This window comes from Carya illinoinensis, chromosome 12, assembly GCF_018687715.1.
Source record: "Carya illinoinensis cultivar Pawnee chromosome 12, C.illinoinensisPawnee_v1, whole genome shotgun sequence".
Classification (NCBI taxonomy): Eukaryota; Viridiplantae; Streptophyta; class Magnoliopsida; order Fagales; family Juglandaceae; genus Carya; species Carya illinoinensis.
In genome coordinates, this window is record NC_056763.1 from 16,215,225 (window position 1) to 16,230,647 (window position 15,423).

The 15,423-nt window shown below is 38.1% G+C and overlaps 1 non-coding gene across 1 annotated transcript; it reads left to right on the forward strand.

The window, feature by feature from the left end:
- Positions 1-15,314: 15,314 nt before the first annotated feature.
- LOC122290613 lies at positions 15,315-15,423 on the forward strand. Its single transcript, XR_006236475.1, has one exon. It is a non-coding gene; the product is annotated as a small nucleolar RNA R71 (small nucleolar RNA).

A 15,423-nucleotide genomic window follows, 5' to 3' on the forward strand; every position in this document is an offset into this window, starting at 1 on the left:
CTGCTGCTTGATAACGGCGGATATTAAAGGCAGTTTAAAGTACATAGCCAGAATTTATCTAACAACTATGTAAAGATAATAGTTAAAAAAAATAAAATTAGAGGAATATTTGGTTCACTACTTGGGTCCATACATATAATTTGTCAATTTGTTAGAATATGATACAATTTTATGGGTCCATCACTGCAACAAATTTGACATTTTGGAATGAAATTGATGTTTTGTCTCAAGATGTCCAAGCAGTTGAATAATCATTTGAAAAAGAAACTGGACGTTCAAATTGATAGTATACCATTGGAACAAACATTTTTTTTGTATTCGAACATTTCACATTAGTTCGAATGGACATTCTGGTAGAAGAAATGCATACATCTAGGGTGCAAAGTATTTGAAGGGGAGATCCTTTGAGCTTTTAGAGAGAGAAGCTCTCACTTCTCTCTAGAGCTTTGAAACAAAAAATCTGCAAGAGGGAGGTGGGACCCTCGGCTCCTCCCTACCTCCCCTCTACTTTTTAGTGTACTACTTTCCTGCCTTAATTTCCAGTCAATAGATTTAGTTTAGTTCAGGCTCTTGGTGGTGTGATTTATGGTGGCTTAAGGGAGATGCAATAGCTCTACAGCTATGATGTGGCCTAGGCACAAGAAGGTGGCAGCAGGATAGAGGAGCTAGACGGAGTTGGCCTCCATGTGGTGGCCCTGAACCACTATGGGGGTTCCCAGCTGCAAGGCATGCCACTTTGTTGGGTGGTAGCGTCTGGTAGCACCGCAACACAGCTCATGCTGAGAACTTCCACGTCTGTTAATGGTGTGCTCAACTTGGGCTTTGCTCAACCTATGGTGGTTCTCGGTGTGAACCTTGGTGGACCCTGTGGACGAACTCCTAAAATGGAAGTTGAGTGCTCGATCTATTTCAGAAAATGAAAATAGACGAGGCTCGGTAGCTGGGTGCAGTCTATCGTTGGGGGGAGGCACGCACACAGGCTTGGGCTAGTTCATGGTGGGGCAACCATAAGAACGTTGCCATCACTAGCCATGGGCTTGGTGAACGATGCAGCTGTGGAAGGTGGTGGTGACTCGTGGTTTACTGTTGGGCTTGGTGTAAAGCCATGATATGGAGTCACACCATGAGATGTGGAGGAGGATTGCCGCCTCGGTGACGCAATGGAATAGGTTGTAGTAGACATAGAGGAGAGAAGAATGTGAGTGTTCTGAATGAGGCTGGGTTGCAGACCACCCACACATGCTTGCTGCAAAAAGTGTGTAGAAAGTGTTTTGGCCTTGGTGTTTGTCGGGCACTCATAGAATCTGACGGGCAAAAGGTACCCAAAAAGTGTGGCATGGGCCAGACAAAACTTGATCATGACTAACATCCGTTTGGAGATCATTTATGAGTGTTTTTAATATTTAATGTTTTATGTTGTCATGTTCGTTTTATGTCGTCGTTAGGTAATAATAAATAGTAGTTAGGTAATAATAAATAGAAGATCAATGCTATATACAGTCGTGGAATTGCAAACGCCGCGCAATCGCTTTAAAAAAGAGTGGGGTCCACGATTAAAAAGTTAGTTTTTTTTTCATGTGGGTCCCATATTAATTCATTTTTTTCAAAACGACTGCACGCCGCTTGTACAACCACGACTGCAAATATCATTTCTCTAAATAGAAATAAGTTATTGGATTTATTGTCCATGGCAAGCTTTGTCCCACTTCTCCATTAGAGAAGAAGGGTTTCTCCCTCTCTTCCATCGGAAGATGAGCGTTTTCTCCCTGTCTTCCTTTGAAGAGTTGGGGTTGGATGTGTTTTCTAATATAAGTCGAGATGGACACCTCAATTATTTACAAAGTCTTGCATCTCAGAAAGTCTTGGCACTAGAGAGTTTATTTGAAGTTCAACAATGTTCATTACAAAAAAATTTGTGTGTGGGGAAGCCCCAAACGTATAAGTAGTTTGGCTTGTTATTGAGATTTTTTTCATATATTTATCAGTCATAGCTGTAACTTCCTTCATGAATGAATTGAAGTCTATTTCCCATAAATAAAAAGGTGTGAAGTATTTAATTTTGTTTGAACCTAAATCATGCCATTTGAATGAAAATATATTGAATTTTGAATGTAAACAAGTAGTTTGAACCACGCTATGCAATTCGAATTGATAGTGTTTTACTTTCATTAAATTAAAAAAAAAAAAAAAAACAGATGTATAAACATGTTTACATGTTGCCCATTGATTAAAACCCTTAAGTAGATTCATCGCGTAAGAGATAAGAAGTATAATCATAATTCCTTTTGTATCTCACCTATTAGGAGATTAAAGAAAGTTTTAAAATGAGTGAAGAATATTTCTTTAAGTGGATATTCATCCTTTGCAGTCCATACACATTTTGCTTTATCGCTAACATGTGCAGATGAGACGTGCAAGACGCATGTTTGATTAATTTGTTCGGGGAATTAGGGGCAAATGCAATCACTTCAAAACAAACATTAACAGTCAAATGGCTGCCAATTGTATAAAATTATGAAACGTATATATATATATAGCAAAATAATAGAAGCTTAGAAGTACTGCATGTACAATGTATAACAATCTAAATTTTTCTCCTTCTGGCAAGGGTGGGGGAGAGCTTTTCTCTATTTCTCAGTAACAAAGGGTATAGTCTCTTGCACAATTTGTTTGAAGAGTTTTTGAGAATGGAAGATTTTCTAATCCCTACAAGGGTCTAAAATTGTCTGAAGAAGATAGACAAGAAGTAGTTATACCAGAGGAAGATGTTATGATTTCGACTGAGAAAGGAAAAAGATGTCGGTAGCTCTTATAGTAGCATATAAGGAGGTGAATAAAGGAGCATTTAGATCCACAATGGTGAAAATATGAAAAGTTGAAAGGCACACAGTTTTCAAAGGAGTGGGATGTAACAGGTTTTTAATCAAGTTTCAAGGGGAAAAAAGAGAAAACTAGAATCATACAAGGGCGTCCATGGTCCATTGATAAGTATCTTGTGAGCTTAAAAGAATGTGATGGTGATACAACGTCCAAAGATATTAGCTTCTCCTCTGAACCATTTTGGATACAGTTTCATGATATGCCTTTTGCTGGTATGAATAAAAGCATAGGGGAAAAGCTTGGTTCAACAATAGGCCAAGTGATTATGGTAGACGCTAACGACAATGGTACAAGTTGGGTAAACTTTTTAAGAGTAAAGGTTTTGGTAGACATCACAAAACCATTGGCAAGAGGTTGTTTATTAAACATTAGAGATAAATGGTTTTGGATTTCCTTTAAATATGAGAGGCTGCCCAACTTTTATTTTCATTGTTGTATAATTAAACATGCCAATAAAAGATGTTCAAAGTTGGATTCTGAAAGAAGATTACGAGACAATTTTCATATTCAATATGGCACATGGTTAAGGGTAGGCATATAGACCAACCAAATTGGCATTCATAGAAAATCAGGAGGAGTTTGGGAAAAGGAAACCACTGGTGACATTCAACAGGGCAACTCCAATGAGATGTTTCTTGAAAATAACAAAAAAGGAAAGGAACTATAAGAGGATGCAATTACGAATCTAGTACCACAAGATTCCAGAAAATCAAGAAGTGATAAGTTGATAGATGCTGAATTTGGTAATAAGTAAATAGAGGAAGTCAAGAGAGCGTTGACCTATCACAACTAGAGACAATTTCAAAAAAGAATGATTCTTCAATCATATCTTTTATGCTGGAAAATTACAAAATTTTCTCCAAGATTTCAGTAAGCAACTTGATCCTAACCTGCTATGGTTGCAAATACGGCATCTGGCGTGACCACCAAATAGAGTAGCAAAGGCTCCCCTTGCTTGGTTTGACTTAGTAGCGATGGGCTGGCTAATTATTCTTTCAGGTATGCAAAGGCCTCTTCACATTCGGGGTCCCAATCTTGTGCCTTCTATACGACCTAAAAAAAAAACAGCAAACATCTACTATAAATCTGTTAAGCACCACTACCTTTCGTGCTAGCTGTTGAACCACATTCAAGTTTTTAAGTGACTTCATCTCAATAATGACCTGCACTTTCTCAAGGTTTGTTTCGATTCCCCTTCCTGAAACCATAAAACCCAGGAATTTGCCCACTCACACCCGAATGCAATTGCAGCACCTTGAAGGCTTCCCTCAAATCTTTCACATGTTGCCCTAGTTCCTTGTTTTTTTACTAGCAAATCATGTACATAGACCTCCATGTTATGACCTATTTTCTCTTTAAACATCTTATTCGCCCACATTTTTCAATCCAAAAGGCATGACTTTTTATAACAGTACAATCCTCGGCCAATTATGAATGTTGTTTTTTCCTAATCACCTCATCTCATTCATATCTAGTTGTATCCTAAATAGGCATCCATAAAACTCAACATTTTATAGCCTGCCGTTGAATCTACAATCAAAGTCAATTTGAGGCAAGGGGAAGCTATCCTTAGGGAAAGCCTTGTTGAATTTTGTGAAATCTATGCACATCCACCACTTGCTGTTAAATTTTTTTACGAGCACCACATTTGAGAGCCATTTAGGGTAATGGACTTCTCTAATGAATCTGGCTACTAAGAGTTGATCTACTTCTTTGTGACTCCAAGCAAAAACATCCTTGTGTTCTGCCAAGAGTTGTTTCAGCTATTGCCTTTCTTAGTTAACCTAGTCATGATCCTTATTTTGGCTTCAAGATGTTCTGAATTGAGGGTAATTAGTTCTAGGGGCTCATCGGTTCCAGCCTACTTCAATGCACTTTCATCTCTTGTCTCTACCTCAGGTGCCTTCTCCTCAATTGGGGGTGGTAGGACTAGATTTACTACAGGTTTTTTCTTTATCAAGGACTCAGTCATCTTCACATTCCTCTCACCTTGATGGAGTTCTTGTACGTAATACTCTAGGGCTAGCACTTGCTCACCACATACTTCCCCGACGCCTGCTTTTGTGGGGAACTTTATTTTTAAATGATAGGTGGATGTTATTACCTTGATAGAATTCAATGTTGGATGGCTGATTATGGCATTGTAAGTCGATCGGGTTCTTAACACAAGGAAGCCCATCATCGTTGTCATCACTGTGCACAGGCCGGATCCTACTGACACTGGGTGGGTGATAGACTCCAATGGTTGTACCATCTTGTAGAAAATCCCTTTAATGTTGTAGGAGTCGTGTGTAGCCGATCATGTCCAATCCCCATTTTCTCGTATGCATCCTAGAACAAAAGGTCTGCTAACCTTCTGTTCTCCACTAAAATCCTCCGGGTGGTATAGTTAGCTACCAACATGGTAACTACCAAGGCATCCTTATGCCGGTAGACACCCCCCTATAGTCATCATTGTTAAAGGATATCATGGTTGCATATTACAACCTGGGTTGCTTCTCCAATCTCCCTAAGCTTAAGGCTTCCTTGAACCTGGCTTGTCTATAACGCTCATGTCCTTATGGTGGGGCTTTTAGAAAAATAATTTTAGGAAAAGAGATGGAAATTACTGATCCTTTAAAAACTTTTTCTCTTTCCTTCTCAGGATATGAAAGAGTCTGAGTTTAAAATAAGAACCTACCCTCTAAGTTTTAAGAGAGTTTGCAGCTAAAATCTTTAAACTGAATGAAAAGGGTTTTTACAAAAATACAATTTCCTACGTTACACAAACTCGCCTAGGCTACAGTCACTTTTCCTTTGGGCCATGTCTATCCTACTGCTTCTTCCTCACTTTGTCTCTGAGTGGGGGAGGGACAAGACATACATAAAAACTAAAGTAAGTCAAATACTTAGTAAGCATTACTTCATACAGTTAAAATATACTAACATAGTTTTTCAATCATACATTCACATTCATCTACATACTTTACATAAAGCATACGTTTCATTTAAAATATTACAAAATGGGGTTTTTCTTTAAAAATGTTTTCCTTCCATACAATATTTCCTACACCTTGCACTTTCATTCATAAAGAAACTAAAAATTCATATATTTATACACTCATTCTTTTCACTCTTTCTCTGGCCAGTGTACACACTGTTACGCCCCGTGTGTTGGGGTTAGCGGTCTTTTGGACCCAAATTTTGCTCGTGGCCACAGGGTGGGAATCCCTTTTAGTCAAGGGGTAGCACTGAGTGCACCACCAGTACTACTCACTTGGCATTGTAATCTGCCCCTTTCCTTTGGTACTATTATTCAGTCATGGCCATTACATATTTTCATACATTAAACATTCAGTCCTTTTGTTTGTTCATTTACACCTTTTCCTTTTCATTCCTTTCATCAGTCCATTCATTTCATAAACATCGTTTAAAAGCATAACCTTGAACCTCAACATTTAAAACCTCCTTTAAAAGCAAAAAAAGTGAACATCATCATAAACATCAGTTCATGGCATTATCTAAAATCATTTCATAGCCTCGGTTAAATATCCTTTAATGGTATCATTTAAAAACGCACTTTCATCGCCTCACTTTAAATATCATTTAAAAGCATTGAGCATAAATCTTAACATTTCTTTTCATGGAAAATTAGGACAATAGATACTACATATGACATCCATTCACATACATACAACTTATTACTTTGAGTGCATAAACAGGGGCTAACATGGAAAGCCTTTACATACTTATACTTTCAAACATCATACATAGCATACTTTCATAAATCATTTCACTCATTTCATAAAGCATTGTAAATATAAACATTTCATTTCATTTTCACATCATTTGAAAACTCCATAAAAGTATGAACATAATACTTACATGAACTCCATGTTATTTTCATTGCATGCAGCCCATTCATGTGCATGTCAGATGGCAACCTACATGCACACATAACCTCATATTATTCTTTTCCTCAAGTGAATAACAAAAATTTAGCAAATACATAAACTATTTCCGGCTTGGACTTCCTTCATCCAAACATACTCTTTCATCCCATTCCATCTTCTATGCTTTCCTTTATCATGTTTCCTAATTCTCGGGATTGTAACTTGTGACCTACTTGAAGTCACCTTCCAAACAGTTAGCATTTTACTTCAAGTTCTTATCCTTCAAAGTAAACCTCCTCATTCACTCTAAAGGCTAAGACACACAATTAGCTCCATTATTCCTTTTACCTACCGAACCATCCACTTCAATGCATAACTTGGACCAACCAAATTACACACTGCAACCTTAGCCAACACTTTCTCGCAACCTTAACCATGCATAACACACAATTTAAGCCAACCTTGAGGCTTAAACATCATGTACTCATGCTTAGGACATATTAGTATTACATATGGTAAATCTGTCCAGCGCATGTGTCCAACCAATTTACACATGTACCTCACCCCTTTTATCACCTAAGATCAACTTATAATTCACTAAAAAATGCTTGGTTGTGTAAACAAGCTTCATACACCCTAACATCAACTCCCAACTCAAATCCAACTAATGTAACACTTCACCCAACCTATCCAACTACTTAGCTCAACCCGACACTTCACTCAACGCATATGACATACACCCATGTCATGACTACACCACAACTAATCACATTACACAGTTCACAACTCTAAACTATACAATGATCCCATCACCTCACATGACATCTAGCCATCTCACAAATTGCGAAGTGATCACATCACTGCGTACAACACCATCACATCACAACTCCACACTTAATCTCATCACTTCACAACACACTGGCACATCATCCACTTCATTACACTGTACAACACCCAGTCACTTCACTCTACTTACAGCCACAACACAATTAGACTATACACAACATAATAGCCCATCACTTCAACAGACCACATTCCACAACTACACAACCATCCCAACACTTCAACTACATAATCCAGGAATCAGGCTCCACCACACAACTTCACATCACCACAACTCTGTTCACAGTCCACAATTCACAACATGCATCAACAACTACCAACAATCGTGCACCGACAACACTTGATAGTACTAACTAAACTTCAAAACATAACAATCATTGAGGGGGAAAAGGGATAGAAATTATACCCTGTTGAAATCATTACGTTGCTTTCTGCCCTGCATAGTCCCGTAGTGACGGTTATTCACATGCAAGGAGGATCCAAGTTAGGGCTTGGTGGTCACTCGTGGCCTTAAAACATGGGTCGTTTGGGTGGAGCTAGGGTTTGGAGGCCTACATAGTGGTGGTAGGAGGTGGAGAAAGGTTGTTCGTGGCTAGGCTTGGCTGCCTACCAGATTTGGATTTGCTGATGCATCTCCACTAGGACCTCCCGGTGAGAAGTCCTTTCCAAAAGTCATGTTTGCATCACTCTTGGAAACCATTGGGGGTGGTTTCCTCACTTCAAACCGGCCACTCTTTTTTAGATCTTGAAGTTGATCATCTTTGATCCATGCAACCTCCAAATCTTGCATCAAAGTCTTTGGTTTTTTAAGCTTTATTTTTGCCGCCAACTTGCTCTTCAATCCACCCACAAAGGTCTCAATAAGGGCTTTCTCTAACCACCCATGTGCTCTAATGGAGAAATACTCGAATTGTTTTTGGTAATCTCTTAAAAATCCGATTTTCTTGATCTTTGAGAGAGTATCATGATAATCCATATACTCGGTTGGCCCAAATCTCCTCAAAAGCTCCTCAATGAACTTCTTCCACTTTAACTTCCTCCTTTGAGCCCCATACATCTTCCTTATCTATTGCCACCATTGGTTGGCCTCCCCCTCAAGGAAGTAAGCAGCATAGGACACTTTTGCATGGCTCTCCATATGATTATGCTCAAAATATTACTCGGCTCTACTAATCCAAGTGCTCGGGTCATCACCTTTGAACTTTGGAAAGTCCATCTTTGGCTTGAAAATTTTCCCCCTACGTCCTCCTTTCCTCTCTTCATGGTTCCCTTCTTTGCCTTCACTTTTCCCGATGGATTCCTCATGATTGCTTGAAGAATCTTGAGAAGATGAATCCGAATCATCCACCCTCTCACGACCTTGGCTTCTTCTAGATCCAACGGAACCCTCAGGACTATGGGCTCGTCTTCTGTGGTGTCTTTTCTCTCCATTCCTCCTTTGATCTACCAATTGGTGGAGCACCTCCTCAATCCTTCCAAGCCTTTCATTGGTGGTGGTTTGTTGTGCCTCCAAAGCGGCTTCAATATTCTCAATATGCTCCCTATGAGTTGGTTGTCAATCGGTCATGGCTTCCTTTCCTTCGGTTGGATCTCTCTCAATGAAAGCACCAATTGATGGAAGCCTCACTCTCACTCACTTATAATTGGCATGTTGCGTGATTAGATCTAGGGTTTTTTGCTTGTTGGTTGGCTAGATCTAGAGTTACCTCAAGGTAACACAAAGATCCAAATTAGGTTTGATAGTGAAAATCAAGACTAGCTCAGGCTAGAACTTAACTCTCTAAAGTGTTGAAGAGAAAATTCTCATTCATTGAATAACATGACAATAATTGATGAAATAACAATGCAAAGTAAACTATAAGTAGGAATTCCCCCCCTAGGGTTGGCGCCACATGCCTTCCCATCTCTTCTCTAGATCTAGATCTCACTCTTGCTCCACTCCTTAGTTTTAGGAATCCTAACTTTAGATAAATAACATCAAATCCCTAAAATGAAGGAAATTAACTAGGAAATAAATTAGGAATTAAAATAGGAAATAACAAAGCATATTAAAATTAAATAAATCCCTAAATATAAGGATCATGGCCGGCCACCACCATGATTGGCACCTCCACCCCTATTTTTTAGGATCTTGTCATCTTCTTATCCAACCTTCTTGTCATCTTGTCATCCAACCCCTAAAATCAAGAAATTGGCCATACATGAAACTCCTCTAGTTGCACTTGCGTTGGATGCCCAACGCCTCAACACCTGAGCCATGCATGCTACCCAATGCAACTCTTTTAGCCTCAACATGCCTAGCCCTCCTAGTGACATTACGAATTGCTCTTCTCAGATCTGCATCACACTGATGCGGGCTCGTGATGGGCTTCTTTCTTCTCATGTTTTTTTTTTCAAATGGCACATCTCAGTAGTCCTACAGTGTACTTCTCTCTATTCTGGTCAAGTGTTAGTTAATGAGAACAACTATGAGGTGTAAAGTGAAAGAGTAGTTATCTCCTAAAATGTTTTGCCCTTTATTCCATGAAAATCAATTCTAGGGTACTTATCAACATACTAAAAAAAATTAGAAATCAGAGAGGTTCTATCACTATTCATGATTCATCAGTGTCAAGGCTAATGGCTTATGAAGGAAAAATTGTATGTCCATCATGCATTAACAAATTCAATAAAAATCACTATCAAACTATGAATCAACACTTTACCCATTCAACCTAATCACATGACAACACATAATTGCAAATTCCAAGAACAATGAAGTGTCCTCATTGCCAATAGGAAAAAAGAAAACAATGTAAAGGAAAACAACCAATGCAGAAAATTAAACAAGGAAAGTACAACAAAACAAAAAGAAATAACGAAAGAGATGGCATTCAGGAATCACAAGGTTTTTGGACAAAAAGAGTTTCATCACCTAGATCATGAGTGGAAATAAAAAGCTTAAAGCACTGACCATTAACAGTGAAGGATGTATTACTCTTAGGATTTTGAATTTCTACTGCCCCATGAGAATGAATTTTTGTTATGACATATAGACCAGCTCAACGGGATTTCAACTTACCAGGAAAATATCCAAACAAGAGTTGTAAAGAACAACTTCCTGGCCAAGCATTGTCATAAGCATTCCGGAGAACTTCATCCAATTCATTGGTCTGCAATTTTCTCAACCCTAAAATTTCATCAAGTGACAAGTTAACTTGTTTTATGGCCCACAAAGCTCCACGTTAAATGTCAATAGATAAATGACAAGTTTTACCATAAACTAATCGATAAGAAGATATTCCTAGATTAGTTTTAAAAACAGTCCTATAAGCCCACAAAGCATCAAGAAGCTTAACCGGCCGGTCTTTCCTATTAAGATTTACAGTTTTCTCCAGAATGATTTTTATTTCTCTGTTTTCCAATTCAGCTTGTTCATTTGTTTGGGCGTGATAAGGAGTGGAAACCTATGTGTAATACCATATTTTTTCACATGTGTAGAAAATGGTTTGTTGCAAAAATAAAAACCCCCATCACCAATGATAACCTTAGGCATGCCAAATTGAGCAAATAAAGATTGTAAAAATTTTAGCACAACATGGTGGTCATTGGTTTTGCATGCAACAACCTCAACCCACTTTGAAACATAATCCATAACCAAAAAAAATATGTGTTTTCAAAGGAAACCAGAAAATGTCACATGAAGTCTATTCCCCAACAATCAAATATTTCTAAAGTAAGAATAGGAGAAAGGGGCATCATGTTTCTTTCGCTAATGGATCCTAGTTTTTAACACATCTCACTTGCTTTATAAAAACTGAAAGTGTCTTTAAATATGAAAGGCTACTAAAAACTGTTTTGCAAAATTTTTACCACTATTTTCTTTATTAGAAAATACCCACCACATGCACTCATATGACAAAATATCAATACCAAATAAAACTCATCATTGGGAATGCATCTCTGAATCAATTGGTCTTAATAATATTTGAAAAGATATGGATCATCAAAGTAAAAATGTATTACCTTAGATAGAACCGGCACCTATCTTGGGTGGACCATTTAGAAGACATTTACTCAGTCACCAAATAGTTTACTATGTCAATAAACCAGGGAGCTCTATGAATCACAAAGAGCTACTCATCTAGAAAACTATCATCAAGAGGAAGGCTAACATTTGAAGAGAATGATGATGACAATTTAGAAAGGTGGTCAGCTACCAAATTCTCAACTCCTTTCTTGTCCTTAATGTTGATGTTGAACTCTTGAAGTGGTAAAATCCAGTGGATTAAGTGTGGTTTGGAATCTTTCTTAGCCAACTAATACTTCAAAGCATAGTGGTCAGTGAAAATAGTAATAGGAGAATCAAGAATGTGAACCCGAAATTTATCATGTGTAAAAACCACTACAAGAAATTCTTTTTTAGTAGTGGTGTAATTTTTTCGGACATCATTTAAGGTTCTACTGGCATAATAAATCACAAAAGGTCTATTATTCACACGCTGATCCAAAACAGCACCCAATGCATAGTTACTTGCATCAGCCATAATTTCAAAGGAAATGTCCCACTGCGGGGGTTGCATAATGGGGGCAATGGTAAGCGATTCTTTAAGGGTATCAAAAGCTTTGGCACTCATTAGTCGAAACAAATTCAACATCATTTTGTAAAAGAGTGCACAAAGGTTTTGCAATAGAACTAAACTCTTGAATAAATCACCTATAAAAGCCAGCATGCCTAAGAAAAGAATGAATATTTTTAACCATCCTAAGGATATGAAGTTTAGATATTAATTCAATTTTCACCTTATCGGCCTTTATTCCTTCTAAAGAAACTATATGACCCAAGACAATGCCCTAAGTAACCATAAATTGGTATTTTTTCCAATTAAGTAAAAGATTTTTTTTTTCTCACATTTCTGAAGAACACTTGCCAAATTATGCAAACAACTCTCAAAAATTTTTCTAAAAATAGAGAAGTCATCCATGAATATTTTACAAATATCCTCAATCATGTCAGAAAAAATACTCATCATGCATCTTTGAAAAGTGGCTAGGGCAGTACATAAACCAAAAAGCATTCTGGTAAAAGCAAAGGTGCTTAAAGGACATGTGAAAGTGGTTTTCTCCTGGTCCTCAGGTGCTACAGTAATTTGGTAATAACCAGAGTATCCATTCAAGAAACAATAAAATGCATTACCAACAACTCTTTCTAAAATCTGATCCAAGAATGGTAAAGGAAAATTATCCTTCCTACTAGCTGAATTAAGTTTTCTATAATCAATACACATCCTCCAGCCAATAACCATTCTAATTGGAATCAACTCATTTATATCATTTTGAATAACAATCAAGCAAGATTTTTTTAGTAACACTTGAGTTGGGCTTACCCACTTACTGTCTGAGATGGGGTAGATGATACCCACGGCAAGCAATTGAGCACTTCCTTTTTGAAAACTTCCTTCATGGTGGGGTTGAGCCTACGTTGAGCATCTCTAACTGGTCTGGCATGATCCTCTAGGTGGATTTTTTGAGTTCAAATAGCAGCATCAATGTCCTTGATGTCGGCTATGGTCCACCCAATTACTCTTTGATGCTTCCTTAAGACTTCTATCAAAAGACCTTCCTCTTTCCTATTTAACTTTGAAGAGATTACCACAGGGAATGTGCCTTCTTCAGGGCCAAGGAACACATATTTTAAATCTTCAGGGAGTGGTTTTAGTTCCAGATGGGGAGCGTCTTCCTTTGAAGATTTAAATACGTCTACTTGTGGTAGAGTTTCAAACTGGGGCTGCCATCTTACACTTGTGGTTTGTACCTCAAATGGTGAAGAAAAATTTGCAAAACAATCCAACACCTCAAGAAGATTTTCATTAGCATGGTCAGTTTTCTCATTGAGCAAAAATTCAAAAGTCTAAAAAATATACTTATCATTAGAAAAATAGAGGGTTGAGGAAATGATTTTTGTCGATGTCAAACCCTCCACAGCATTCAAGTCACTTGTGCCATCAAAGTGGTCCACCATTTTGCAGGCATTGAAAGCATTCAACTCAAGTGCCATATTTTCAAAAGTGAGCCTTAGGATGCCACTTCTACAGTTTATCAAGGCATTTGATGTAGATAGAAATTGCCTCCCAAGGATGACAGAAGCTTGAGAAATGTTGGCAATTGAATGCTGCATATCCAGAATCACAAGGTCAACTAGATAGTAAAATATGTTAACTTGCACAAGCACATCTTCCACAACTCCTCTTGGCTTCTTAATCGATCTATTGGCTAATTGGAGCATGATTGTAGTTGTCTTTAATTCTCCCAAACCAAGTTGCTTATAAAGTGAGTATGGCAACAAATTTACACTACTGCCCAAATCCAACAAAGCCCTACCAATTCGAGATTCCCCAATCATGATTGAAATTGTAGGTGAGCTCGGATCTCTATACTTTGGAGGAGTCTCACACTGAATTATCGCATTACTTGTTCCGTTAGAAATGCATTTTTCTTCACATTCAATTGCCTCTTCACTATGCATAATTTCTTCAAGAACTTGTCATAAGAGGGAATTTGCTTAATGGCCTCGAACAATAGAATATTCACTTTTACTTGTTTGAACACCTCCAAAATTTATTTTTATTGTCTACTCTTGGTAGCCAACAAAAATCTATAAGGGTATGGTACTGCAGGCACATATTCCTTCTTCAACTCCAAATTTTTTGACCCATAGGCTCAATCACTTTTTGTTGGTTCCCTCTTAAGTCAACTTGTGCCTAAGGTGATTTCGGTGCATCTTCCAATACCTTGGGGATTTGTTCAAATTCACAATCAGCTTCAATTGATGACCTTGGTTCGACTTGTTCAAAAATATCTAGTCGCTATATTACCCCTCCTAAGTGTGATCACTACTTTCACTGGTTAAAAGTCCTCATTTTCAATTTAATGCACTTGTGATTGCTTGTACACTTGTGGTTTAGGTTGAGCTTGAGCTAGAAATTTACCCTTCTCCAAGGTGTTCAGAGTGGTTGTCATTTTGCTTAGGGTGCCTCTGATTTCATTGATAGCCTGAGTGTTGGTTGAGTTTTGGCTTGCCATAAATTGCTGAAGATGGCAGCCGTCTGAGCAATTGTATCATCCAATGATTTCTTAGGAGGTTGGAAGGGCTGCTGATACTGAGTCATGGGAAATTGCTGAAAGTTACTCTAAGGGAGTGTGACTATTTGACTTGATTTTCCTTAATCATTTCTCCATGGAAAATTAGGGTGGTTCCACCACGCTGGAGTATAGGTGTTTGAAATTGGGGGATTCTTGGGTCGACTCACCCAATCTATACCTTGAGGTTGTTTTACATCACCATCATGATACATTGGCAAAGTGGGGCACTCCAAAGTTTTATGACTAGTATCAGCATAAAGAGCACACACTTCCTAAACCTTATTCACTGCTTTCTCTTTTGCCAATTCCATGACTTCCAACCTTCTACTGATAGCAGCCAACCATGCCTAAACATCAATATCATCTTTCAGTTCATGTCGCCTTCCACCACCTATCGCTCTCAATGATTGAGCTACAATTGGTTTTCTATCAACCCTTGTAGTCCACTATTGAGCATTCTCAGCCAAATAATCAAGGAAACCTAGAGCATCCTCAGGCTCCTCATTGAAAAAGTCCCCAATACACATGGTATGAACAAATTGCTTCAACTTAAGGGTCAAAGCAGTGTAGAAGTAATTCACCAATCTCCATGACTCGAACCCATGATGAGGACACATGTTGACCTACTCTTTGAACCTTTCCCAGCTTGAATGAAAAGTCTCATCTGCTTTCTGCATGAATTGACTAATTTGTTCCTGCAAAGATT